Here is a 14,183-nt window from a genome sequence, read left to right as displayed (position 1 = left end):
CATCCACTGCATGCCCGGTAGTACTAATAAACTTTGATAATGTGACAGATGACCTGAATACAATCGACACTGTTTATTGTCCAATACAGGTAAATCCAATACAAATGTAATTGCTTTGCAATAGATGTACGACGGATTATCTTTGAACACCCCTGGACTTATTGGACTCAATTGCCACATTATCAAAGTTTATTAGTAGTCCAGCCGTGAATCAGGTCCACCGGACAAAAACGGATGCGAACCAGACAAGTACAGAATATGGAACGCACGAGTAACGAAGTAAACGCACACCAGCGCATTGCTACCGTACATCTAACGGACAACTTTGTCCGGTGGTGTACGTTCCAAATTTTGAACATGCTCAAAACCTTACACCGGATTGAACGAGCATCGCCGGACAAGGAACGCAGAAAAGAAACGCATGCGAACGGACACGAACGGATTGAACATTTTGTTATACGTTGGACGTCCGTTAACGCTATACGGTGTAGTAGTGTGACTGACATGTAAGGCCGAAGGATGCCGATTTTATTTTTTTTTGGATTTTTTTTTTTTTTGCTCACCGGAAGTAGTTTTTTACGAATAACGAAAACTCATTCAAGGAAAGTAACAACCTTATTGGACAGGACTAAGAAGAATACGTAATCGCAGTTTCATTATGGATCCCACTAACTTAAATTAGCATTCTCGCTTACCGAAGGTCTATCATGGTTCCCTAGCTCTAATGGATGATAATGACTTAATTAAGTTGAACTGTATGACTTTTGAACTACATTTCTTTTGTCTTTGCCTTTAAGACAAAGAATTCTGAACATAATTCAATACTATAGGCTATTTCCGCGTTTTAGAAGGAGTTTACAAAAACTACTAAAACGAAACACAGAATACCACTTTGAATATTTTGATTTATCGGGGATTTTTTGTAAAGTCTGTTTTGAAAATATAAATTTGAACATAAAATCAAAGTAGATACTTCAATGGAAGTTCTGTCTAATCTGCAAGGAAGTTTCATATGAAATTATTCTGTGATAACACAGTTCAAATAACTTCGTTTTAACACAAGTAATACTTTATTTTTTTTGCTCGAAGTTCTTAAGTCAGTTTTAGTTTGAGACAAAACAATCATTCATGGTTCGTAAAATTTGCAACTACGTAGCAATATGATTCTCTTATTCGCCTTTCAGTCATATGGCTCCATCCAATCATATGGCTCAATCTTGTCATGTGGCTCAATCAAACCATATGATTTAATCTAGTCGTGTGGCTCATTCCGGTCCTGTGGCCAAATCCAGCCATGTAACTCAATACAGGCTTGTGGCTCAATGCAGCCATATAGCTCAATCCAATCATATTGCTTAGTCCAGCCATAATTATGACTTAATCCGTTTCAACTAATTTAATTTGATAAGTAGTAACTGTGCAATTTTTACTGTTCGCAAAATTTGGCAGTAGTTGTGTTGTAGGACTTTTTACAAATATATCTTTCGGAAATACATCTTTCTATTTCGATATGAGACGTCTTTGAGACAACCGCCAAAAAAACATGCAACCTATGGCAATTTATGCCGTAAATCATTAAATGAGCCGTGCCATGGGAAAACCAACATAGTGGGTTTGCGACCAGCATGGATCCAGACCAGCCTGCGCATCCGCGCAGTCTGGTCAGGCTCCATGCTGTTCGCTTTTAAAGCCTATTGGAATTGGAGAAACTGTTAGCGAACAGCATGGATCCTGACCAGACTGCGCGGATGCGCAGGCTGGTCTGGATCCATGCTGGTCGCAAACCCACTATGTTGGTTTTCTCATGGCACGGCTCAAATATTATTCATGATTCATTTAAGGTAGTGGATCCGTAATGACACTCAGCAATTTCCGTGTCATAACTTAGTTTTCATATGCTGGTTTCGGCTACCTTCGGCCATAATGGAAAATTGCTTTTAATAACAGCCGGATAAAGTGCCGAAATCGCATTCAGAGACTATGATTCCAAGTGTGATAACGGGTCCACAACCTTAATATTTCAAAGTCAGTTAAGAGGGTAATATAACGAATAATAGAAAACTCCTTACTAGGATTTATTTATTATCTAAACAAAGTTGATTGTTTAATAAAACTGTAACTTCATTTTTTGTTTATATACTGCGGAATATTTAAGATGTACCGACGTCTTTGATTTGAACGTTCAACTTCTCAATTCTTAGTACATTTACTTAATTCAGATTTTAAATGTTGATGAATACGGATCCATGTCTTTTGCATCGGGCAATAGTTCACTTGATAATTTCAGCATCAGGCAATAGTTCACTTGATAATTTCAGCATCAGGCAATAGTTCACTTAATTTTGTAATGATTTTTAAATCGACAGATGAACCTTTATCATGACAGTTTCCGTTTTCGGAACTCAAAAGAAGATAAATATGCATTACATACTACGAGATAACGCAATATTACTGTATACTTTACTCAGAAACAATGATAACATCAAAAGTGGGCTGATAAGCCAAGCCAGATCAGAACAGACTTCTCCGGGAAATCCAACTCCACTTAAAAAGATATTACGAACATACGTTTATAAGCATGAAACTAGTTATATTGACCTTGATGTAAATTAATGGGTAAATTCAACAGTTTTATGGGTATTTAACGACGCTATTTTACGTAAAAAATAGTCTTAAAACTGACCTGTTTTTTGCTAATATTCTGGTAATTGTAGTATACATTTTGTTGTGTAGAAGACTAAAATCGAAGAATGCTAAGTTCCTGCAGTTCAGGTCTTAACAATCAGTTAAACATTAAGTAATAGAAAGAGCATTGAAACTCGAGGGTAAACGATTTGTACGAGGGGGCGTAGCCCCCGAGTATAAATTGTTTACCCGAGAGTTTTAATGTTCTTTCTGTTTTGTATCATAGCCATCCATATATGGTAGTTGTAGGCGTTCCACATTGCCATATACAGCAGTTCAGTGAGTACTTAAAATCCTTGCTTTACAAATGTGTAAAGCCCAGGTAAAATAAACCAATGCTAGAGCAGAAAATCAATAAAATACACTTCTCTGTCTACTGTTCAGCTGGCATACTTTAATTCCTTTACAACAGTGCGGTAACTAGCGTGCGGGTATTAAATATCTGCACACTTTTAGTTACAGCACCCTGTACTCAGTGTATACGAATTACCTGCACCAAATTTGTTAAGAAAAACACCGAGCTATGATACAACTATTGGTATTGCACGTATGCCTCGTGTGAAATTCGAACTTATAAAATTGCCTTGATAATTACACCATGCTCTTTCTTTGGATTTTCTGTAATAGTTAAATGTTTCAGTTGATATTACGTAAAATAGGTTTTTAAAGAGAATAGATTATTCTCTAAATAAACTTGAGAAAAAATGTTAAAATCTGAAACCTTTCGAATCCATGTATCCATTCATTTTAGCAAGGATGGAAATATTGACAGAATAGATGGACTGTGCCATGTTCTTCTGACAGGGAATGTTCCATAATGTAGTTCTAAAACAAGATTTGGCAGTACTTTAAACATTGTATATCTCCATTTCCACTTTCAACAGGTGATGAGAGATTAATTACTGGACGGATTTCAAAGAATTTATAAACCGGTAACTAGCAAAAAATGTCGGGCTATTCTTTTAAACACCGCTTAACTGAAATTCAAAATATGCGGAGATGGCTCTAACGGGCCACCGTAAAAGCGTCAACTGTAGTGGGTCTCTTTATTTTCGCTATTAGGCAATAGACGAATATCCAATTAAGACAATGTTCGTAAATTGCATTGAAAAAACTATACCTAAGTTTAGTGAAAATATACTTTATTGCTCTTTAATAGTAATGCACGTATACTAATAACTATGTCTATGCATATATATATGATATGATAATTCAAAAGTAGCAAAAGTGTTGCGCATTGGGTAATTTGTCATTCTTAATATTGAATTTAATACAGCCCCGAGTCGGCATATAAATGCATTCCTAGATGAAACTATATCATCATCATCATCATCATTATCATTATCATTATTATTTTACTATTTTGAACCTAATGCATATTTTATGTTTACATGAATAACTGCCTGTAGTACTTGTTCATACATTAAATCGTTAAAAAAAGCTCGCGCATAAATATAATCTATAGTATATTTTATGCTGATAGTTAATCTTTAACGAATAATTAAAAAAGCACAACCCAAAAAAAATCAAGAAATGAAGAATCATAAAACATACAGGTATAAGCTTATAATAGCTGCGTACAGTATACCTGGCTGATTAATGAGAAGATATGTTAGATAGACTTGTTTCATATGTATATGAGGGAAAAACTCGATGCCAAATTGTATCCAAGGTTTTTATGTTTACTGCGTAAGTAAGAAAACATACAATATGTATACATATTTTCATTATACAAATATACACAATAGGCAATTATATTGATGAATATAAATTATCAAATATAATATACAGGTAACAAAATGTGATTACGTGGGAAGTAGTAGATATACAGTTATTAGATGTAACAGTAAAAACTTCTAAATCAGATTGGTAAACGCTATATAACACACCATTATTCAAACGAAATTATTTTATATTTGTCATATATTAAAGACCTCAACAACTATAATGAAACTTATTTATTTATTTATTTTGTTGGGTTTAACGTCGCACCGACACAATTTTAGGTCATATGGCGACTTTCCAGCTATAATGGTGGAGGAAGACCCCAGGTGCCCCTCCGTGCACAATTTCATCACGAGCGGGCACCTGGGTAGAACCACCGACCTTCCGTAAGCCAGCTGGATGGCTTCCTCACATGAAGGATTCTACGCCCCGAATGAGGTTTCGAACCCACATCGATGAGGGGCAAATGGTTTGAAGTCAACGACTCTAACCACTCGGCCACGGAGGCCCCTTATAATGAAACTTAGACTGGCAACAAACAGACTAGCTAGATTCTGTCTATGAAGGGAACATTTTGTTTATAAATGCATTCGGAATAACAAAAGAAAATGCACACATTCTACAAATGACTCACTCAGCATGTGCAAAGTGGCAGTGAAGTGGAGCACAGTTTTTTGATTTATTACAGTCTCTCAAGAATGACTTAAGGATATGGAGTAGGTACTTTTGTTTACACCCACTACAAGATTATGTCGTAAATTTCTGTCTTCAACTTTTTATTTATAAGTATTGTCGTCCTTCTTTCCTGCATATTACAGGTATCTCTGCATTTTGTTCGACTGAATATCAAAATATTCGAGAAGACGTACCTGCATCATATTTAACATGAACGTCATTTGATTTCAAAGACATGACGAGCAATGTAAATTGAGAAGGCTTATACTCCGTTATTCCTTGGTATTATAATTATGTTTCTAGAAAGAATACCCGTAACCTTTTCCGTAATCCGTAATGACATTCGGCAATATCCGTGCGATTACGTTATCTCCGAATGCGATTTCGGGTTGCTAACTTATGAACAACATTTGCAGGCGGAGAATGGCGAAATAGCGTTACGAGAAGACGTAATTGAACGAAAAATTTCGAATATCATTACGGGTCAATTACCTTAAATTCTAACACGACCCAAACGTCATAACGTCAAACGTCATAGCGGTGCGCTGGAAAAGAAACTCACACAAAACAGACAAATGGTGGCTGTCGTCAAGGGTGTACCGTATAATCCTTGATAACGTGTTAGAATCGAAATACTATATCTCTAACAGTGATTCGCTCTTAGAAAAAGTTGCAGACATGCAATTATTATTTCTGTCTACAGCTAATTTCAACAAAATAGGCCTATATCTAATCGATTTGTTTCAAAATGTCTTTTTATTCTTTCTAGAATGTATGAGGGCCGTTCAATGAGTTGGTGTCTCAAGATGATGTCCTTTGCTAAAACAACAACATATTAATATAAATGAACTAAGTGAACGAACCTCACACATTCGATAGTATCTTATAATGAAACAAATCAACACTTAAATGAAAAATCAACGAACCACTGCAGTTAGATCAATATTTGACCGTCTTTCATATGCTGTAAAAATATTCATGGTTGATTATAGTCTTGCTGAAGGATGGGCTACAGTGAGCAAAGTAATTGAAACACTGCCAGTGATTGTTACACCAGTTATAACAAATATTTTCACGGAAAATACGTGCATTCTCCGGCAATATATATGCAGCTATATGTTTGTAATGGAACTAATGTTATCAATACATCGACAACTTGCACAGCGAGAATCTAAAAAACACAAAAAACACAACATTTTACTGCCAACAACATGCCAGCATAACCGTATATTTCATGTCGTATTAAGTGTCACTAGACGCCACCTGTTGTGTGACGCAGTTGATTTTGAGAAGTTTTGCTTTTACGAAAAGATCCGAAACAAGCGAAAATATGCGAAGCATTTGAATGAGTATTTATTAATATAAAAAAATTACGATTAACATAGACGCTTAGAATAAGAAAGAAATCTCGTTTTAAAACGAATGTGCATGTTACACATGTTGCATAGAACAGGTCGAGTAGAAACTCCAGAATGCTGATATATGTGCACGGTTTATTTCACATGTATACTTCAAAATTTGTCATGTAGATATGTTGGGTTTTATTTTTTTTCTCTACTTCATATTGAAGAAATATGTTTTCGATAAATACCCGCCGTATCATTATGATCCGTATCTATATGTACATTAATACAAACATATTCTATATTTGCGCTTTTTGTCACGTTGACGTTCGCGTCCAAACGGACGTGACGTCGTTTGTATTGTACGTTGTTATTTCTGACGAAGACATAAAGGTCGAAACTAGTCAAGAATGTGTTGTCTTGGTCATTTTAAATCTTCACGGTTTATCAACTAAGTTAAATATCATTAAATATCGCCTTGGGTGATTTGAATCACATATGCCCTAATATGTTTCGTGAAGAACAAACGAATCATCTCTCCTTTTTGTAAAAAGCGAATATAATTCATTTTCCACATAATCTTTTTGAGAGCTCTGCGCATATTGGTATATAACAGGTGTTTGGAAATTTACGAAATTCACTGTGTGTACAATATAAAATATGTTATTACAGGACTCTTTACAAAAATCGCCGGTCCATAGTTTGAGCTATATGACAGGTCAATATTCAACACATATGTACTGGGTAATAAATTATAGATTTAAAAATAAAACTGAAAATTAATTTATGATGTCATAACCTTAGGACGGCCAGCACATATTTATGCAATCTCGCCAGGCATATGTATGTTTTTTGACAACACGGAAAATGACGTCACTCGACCTTCAGCTATTTCCGGAAGTAAATAAAATGAAAGTAGAAATGCTAAACTTGAAAACGAAAGCCGCATTTTGATTCGTAGATAGTCAGGGGTCACGCGCAGGGGTCACCCCGTCTAAATGTATGCACGTGGACTTTTTTGGGGAGCCAATTTTCAGCACTTTATTACGGATTGAAATTACCTGGGCTTTAGTACAGCATGTCAGCTTTTAATCTATGAAAAAATATTTGAGTTCTGGATAAACACAAATCCCACAGGGGTCCGTAACGGACCAAGGGTACATTGATAATTTTGGAACTTCGTCAAATCGCTCAAAATGTCATTTTTGATGTTGTCTGAGAGTGTCAGTATATGCCTCAGATGTAAGATATAACCGTATTTGAGAGCTGCAGACCTAGGCATTTCAGAAATATTTTCAAAATAAGTTTCGTGTAATAAATGTTGTTTCTAGGAGAGCGTGAAAGGGCCATCAGACGCTAATACGTTTTAGTACGTTAAGGCTGCGGAAAGGATATAATAAAACACGTACTGAATAGTTTGCAGGTCAATAATCAAAGCTGTTTGCCTTCAGTTATTCGGACCTGGGACAATAGTTTTGACTCTTGACAGCGGGGTGGGGGTGGGGGGTATATAAAATAAACTAGGAAAACAATATAGCGCTTTTTACTATACCTAAAATTGCAGTTTGTTAAACAGCGGCATTCAATCATACTTTAGAAGTTGTAGATCTAATATGTAATATATCAGATGCTGCATATTTCATATATTGAAATATTCGCTGGAAATAGGATAATGCATTTGCGTATGAGGAGCTGTTTTCTGTATCCATCCGCAACCTAGAAAACTACATTAAGATGGAATCTGCATTCGACATATCCCAAGGGAAAGAAAATAGTGCCAAAATATTGCAAACGTATATAAAATGAATGTTATTAAAATTGTTTGTCTAAAATTTAAAATAATAAAACATACGACGACTTCTAAATACATCTAGGCCTACTTGAATACTCAAGAAGATTTTGATCGAGTTTTTAGTGTTTTACTTAAAAATTGAATGCTTTTTCTTGCGCGTTTATACAAGTATAATCCACCTTGGGACTTCTTGCAAATCCATGGATCACGCTAGCGATTCTTGGATGATTTGCAAGATGTCCCAAGGTGGATTATAACCATATAAACGCACAAAAATAGCATTCAGTTCTTATATTTACATTTTTACGGTAGTTTGCTACAAACATAAGTGGTTTACTTTCCATGAATGAGTACCCGGCAGAAAATCAAAATAAACGTCGGGATATGTTTTCAAGAACAGTCAAAAAGACCCACCAATGTTCAATTGTAATTCACATTCCGATAAAAATTCAGTTCCTGGTTTTTATTCAAATGAAAAAAAAAAATATAGTCGTGTCGATTCTATTTTGATGTTTACCGTAAAAAGAATTTGTTTTCGCTATAATTTACTGTTCTTTTTTAAAAGTTGGATGTCAAATTTTGCGTTTTCCGAACGACGCCATTCTGTTAATGTTTTCTGTAAATGACGTCAGATTGCGCGTGCAATCTCGCGGATAGGGTCAACGCTTTTTTTTCTTTCCATACAAAATATATTGATCTAGTCAATGTAAATATTGTTCTATAAACATTGAGTTGCTTTTATACGCTGTACAGCTAGTGCCAACCACTCAATGTCGTGTCCATATACCAGAATGAGGCAGAAGGCAGATGTTGCGAAAACAAAACTACTGTTGATGGGCAGAGCTTTCATTTCGTTCCATTATATAAAATGCCTATCGTGCTGAAGCAGATGGTATTGTTTAAAAGTGCATGTATACATGCGACTGGAACATACAACATTCATTGAAGAGCATCATTCACCAGCAGCTGCCATATATTAGCCAATCAGCATTGAACAGATGTAACATACACAAATGCTTATTAGTGATGTACTAATTGGTCAGTACGAAGTATAAGTATTATCAATAAATTAGATTAATCCATTAGGTCGGAGGCCAAGACGTTTCTCGTGTATGTTTCAAGGTTGCACGGCAAACCTTTTCGTAACACTCCAATTTACAAGACTGTACAACAAATTAGCATGGCTATACTTGTATTTTCGCTACTGCACTCAAGGGCATACATTTATTACACGCAACATCCATGCAAGTCACACGACAGCCGACAATACTCTACTTTGTTGCACAAGAGTGCACAGACATTTTACCCCCAAAATCTGTATTTTTAAAAATCAAATTATATCATGTCTAATACAAAATTCTGAAGAATTTTATTGACCTATAGGCAAATGCATTTCTTTTGAATATTTGCCATGATTATGTAATAACTGCTATTCAAACAACACAGGGGACCCATTTTTAATGTCTGAAACTTACATTTTGGATATTGTCAGAGCTGAAAAAATAATCAAAAGAAAATTGGGGTTCATGTTTGATACAAGAAAAATATTTTCAGTCAAACCTACAGACTGCAAAATCAGCTAAAAAGTGAGACCCCAAATTGTAGTGGTGGTGTATGATCTAAGTTTCCATGACAAATTGTGTCATGTTATCATTTCATTATGAATATGCTACCTACATGTCAAGCATAGGCCTGTTATGTGAATAGCAAAAACAATGGAAAGAAAACAAGGAAAATAGATATACAGATCAAAAAAAAACTGAGGACTATTTGAATCCGCCATTATAGGACTTCCATTTTTTTTTTCGTGCCTTTTTCCTATTTAGTGTCTGTATGTCTTAACGACGCAACTGTGTTATGTAGACTGAATAAATTCCGTGATCATAAAGGGTTAGGATCAAGTACAGATCAGCTAAATATACTTATTACACACGATAAATCCAGTATTTCCTATGATTACAGGAAATTTATCTAGAAAATCTATCCCGGTGACGACATCGGTAAATCACCAAAGGTTCTTCGCAGCTCTCTTGTACTGTAAATAATCTTCACCTTATCTTCTGCAACAGACACTTCATACATGTTTCCTCTGAATTTTAACGTTTTTGCTTATTTACATTTTCCTACTAGGAATATTGCATTGGGTGTTCTATTACGCTCTAAGTCGAAAAATGATGATATTACTTGGCATGCTTTCTGAATAATGGCAGAAATCGTAGGTTACATGTACAGTATAGTGCTTTGTTCTTGTGTATTCTGAAGCGCAATTGAAAACAAAGTGTTTATTACTTTTCTTTTGGTATCAGTTTGATATATTTCTCTGTGTGTCTCGTTATGTTTTGTACAGTTATGTTTGAATAAAGTCAAAATTTCAAAAATGATCAAAGAAAGAAACTGCGTGTTACCCTTTTGTGTCATATGTAAATACACTGTTTTCATTTGTATTTCCGAAAAAATAAATCAAATAATTGCACCTTTATAAATACTATCTTAATTCATAGACGGATATAAACTTCTCCATTGGCCAGAATAGTTTTTATTCATAATCTGTATGTTTTTACTCTCGGCTTCGATAGGTCTTAAATCAGGTTCAACGCCGCATAAAACTCTAGTTATTTCTTTAAATCTTCCAGCAGCTTATGTTAAAGAAAAAATATTTCCAAGAACATGTGAAATATATTCCGGCGTCATAAATATATAATGATGTTCATAAAATCAGCAACTAAATAGTCGCCGACAGTTTTATACCGAATTTCATTACCCTATAGACAGATGCATGCGTCTTTGCGCATTACCTTGTCTGAATTTTGATGCTGAGGCAAATTACGTAACATCATTCGATCTACCTTTGAATTTGCTCTAGGATTTTATTAAAATTTTCTTTTAATGACGCTAGCATCAGAGAAGAGATTTTGGAATGCGTTCAAAACTTGTCGACATGTGTAGGGAGGCGTTCCATAAATACCAGGAGCATCATTGAACTTTTATCTGCCTCTATCTTTTGTTTATTGTTTAATCATTTAAATACTTACACAACAGACACAGAAAATGCTTGAAGTCAGTTGCAAGTTATCAGCATTTCATTGGAAAAAAAATCAACATAAGAAACAAAAGGGAAGTTAATACAAAGAAGACTAGAGTTATAAAAACAACATTGTTTTGTTTTATTTATTCTGTTTAATCTTGATCCGTTACAAGTAAGAAATCCTGCGTGTGGCTTTTCAATACCTGTTGTATTCTTTGTGATTTTCAAAGGTTGTTTATGAAAATAACATTGTACAGTACGAGGGTTTTTGATAGAAACATGTTTCAAAAACGGTGCTCCATTTCTAGAAACTAGTTCCTGTTCTGTCTGGGATTGTTTTTCTCCAAGGGTACATTTTTTATTCGTGAATTCATAATTATTAACATCATCATTATTATTATTATTATTTAGTCATAGTTGCAATTATCCTAAAACGAACGGTAATTTCATTTCTTGTATGATTCCGAAATAAGCATATATTTTAATGAGGTGTATAAGGAAACCCTAACATTATCGTAACCATTTTACATATCTCTGTCATTTCTGAGCTAAAACAGAAAGCAAGAATGATATAATTATATTGTCCCATAACGTTACTTTGTTTGATGTGGACTTTAAAACTGAATCTATGAATTATTCATATACATGAAACTTTGCTCATTTACTTTCGTTCAAAGAAACACTTATGCAAATATTGAATACAGATACACAATTTAGATGAAATGTTAAACACATACTCAGTAAATACTGTTTCGAAGAAATGCAATTAAATACATTTGGCACAAGAATAATTACGAAAAGATCGTGCAGGTATTTACACACACGAAAAACCTTGGATCTTGCAGCCTATATAATTTTCACTAAAATCTACCTGAGTCAGTTTTGATAATAGATTGACTACCCAATATTCTGTAGGAAGAAAAGTACTTGGTGATGAGATGTTGATAATTGACTTAGAAGTGTGTGGTTTCGAGAGAATGGTTATTTATATGAGTATAAAACTATCCTATATACACGTGTAGAACTTCTAGAAGCATTCTACTGGCGTTATTCACTATGGTATGCACGAAATATCAATTAGGAATGCGTTTTCTATACTCTTGGTAGATAACACTACGCAATATAATAATAGGTACCATACGAAACACAATCGCTCTATGCAGGTTTTGATATACCTAAGACTGTTGTTGTGATGCATTTCATGGCTCTATAGAAACCATTTGTTTTAAGGGTTATTGAAGTGTTGCAATGGTTGTTTATACATATTTGTTATTTATGACACGAAATTGATGTCAAAGACCAAGAATAATTATAATGGCTTCTTTTGCTTCCAATCTGGGATCGTGTAAGAAAGCAGACGAATTCTATCCAAGTTTTGATAAACAAGGACACGGTATTCTGAAGACCTGTTGGGGTCAGCTAAATTTTTGAAATACTAGCATAGACTTTAATGTAAGAACCTTAATGGTCAAAGGTTAAGGGTCAAGTGTGCTAGTCATCTATATCAATGTGGGTTGTACCCAATGTTAAATGGCCTCTTTGGCAAAAAGATACTCTTATATATCATGCCAGAGATTTATGTAGCGCCCTATTCATGATAAACACATCCAAAGGAGCTTTACATAACCTATGTCTTTCTGGATGTTCTAATTGAAAACTATACCTTTAAACAGGCTCGCAAAACCTTGTCTTTGTGAGTGATATATACATGTGTATCTCTAAAGCTTGCATTAAATACTCTTTTGTAAATGAAATATTACGTTTTACCTGTATGCTTGCATAAACATTTTTAAAGTAAAGCATACCTTTAAAATGTAAGATATACTTTCAAGACTTAGAGGCTTGCAAAACCTTGTCTTACGTAAGTGCACAGTACCTTACAAAACATACAAGCTTGCATAACCGAGTTTTTCGTAAGTGATATCTGTACCGTCACTTGAAGGCTTGCAGAACATAGTTGTCTTTTGTAAGAGATATATGATATACGTTTAAAACTTGTAGGTTTAAATACTCTAGTTTATGTACTGTAAAAGCAGAAATTTTCGCAAGGATTTAATTTTCGCAATATTCAAGAGGCCATATATCTCTCGAAAATTAATCCTCGCATAAATTTTACCATAAGTATAATTCTAATTCAAGCAGGATACCATTTTTACAATTTCGCGAATATTAAACATCGCGAACATAATTTCAAATTCGTGAAATTTTGACCGCGAATAGGCATTGTAATATATTACATCAAATTTGTAGCTTGGAACCTTAGTTTTGCAAATGATATATACGATAACCTGAGCTTGGAAACCTGGTATTTGCAAATGAAATACCGATTAACGTAGGTTTTGAATATCCATTTATAATGATATATACCGATTAAACCTGTAGGCTTGAATATCCCAGTTTTTGTAAATGATATATACCGATTAAACCTGTAGGCTTGAAAATCCCAGTTTTTGTAAATGATATATACCGATTAAACCTGTAGGCTTGAATATCATGTAATCTTTTGAAACTGATATATACCGACTAAATGCAAACTAACTTTGTGTAACAGGTATACACCTTTGAAACTTATAAAAGAATAGCAAGAACACCGTTTAGTTCTGTTTTACGCTCAAACCAGTATCTAAGGACTTTGTGTCCGTAACTGATATAAGTTCTATAACTGTGTGGAGGTTTCTAACACAGTGCTTATCTGTACAGCATGATTTGGAGTCCTAAAATCTTGAAGGAATACATAAACAAGTTTCTAAAAAACAAAAACAAGAACAAAACATTTTTGCTATTTAACTATTTAGGAACAAAACTCCAAAAATGTAGATTTTTTTTAAATAAATTATATCAAGGGCGGTAATTTGTTTATATTTTTGTGAATGTTTAATATAAGTTAAAAATCTATATCTCTCAAAATTCCGGCTATCTCGAAGGCATGTTCAAGCCA

At 34.4% G+C, this 14,183-nt stretch overlaps 1 protein-coding gene across 24 annotated transcripts in view; it reads right to left on the bottom strand.

The window, feature by feature from the left end:
- Positions 1–14,183, bottom strand: part of LOC123537522 (twitchin-like) — a 204,523-nt gene that overhangs the window by 189,193 nt on the left and 1,147 nt on the right. The window lies entirely within an intron of this gene.

This window comes from Mercenaria mercenaria, chromosome 17, assembly GCF_021730395.1.
Source record: "Mercenaria mercenaria strain notata chromosome 17, MADL_Memer_1, whole genome shotgun sequence".
Taxonomy (NCBI): domain Eukaryota; kingdom Metazoa; phylum Mollusca; class Bivalvia; order Venerida; family Veneridae; genus Mercenaria; species Mercenaria mercenaria.
Note: the sequence above shows the minus strand (reverse complement) of the source record. Positions and strands in the feature narration are given on the sequence as shown.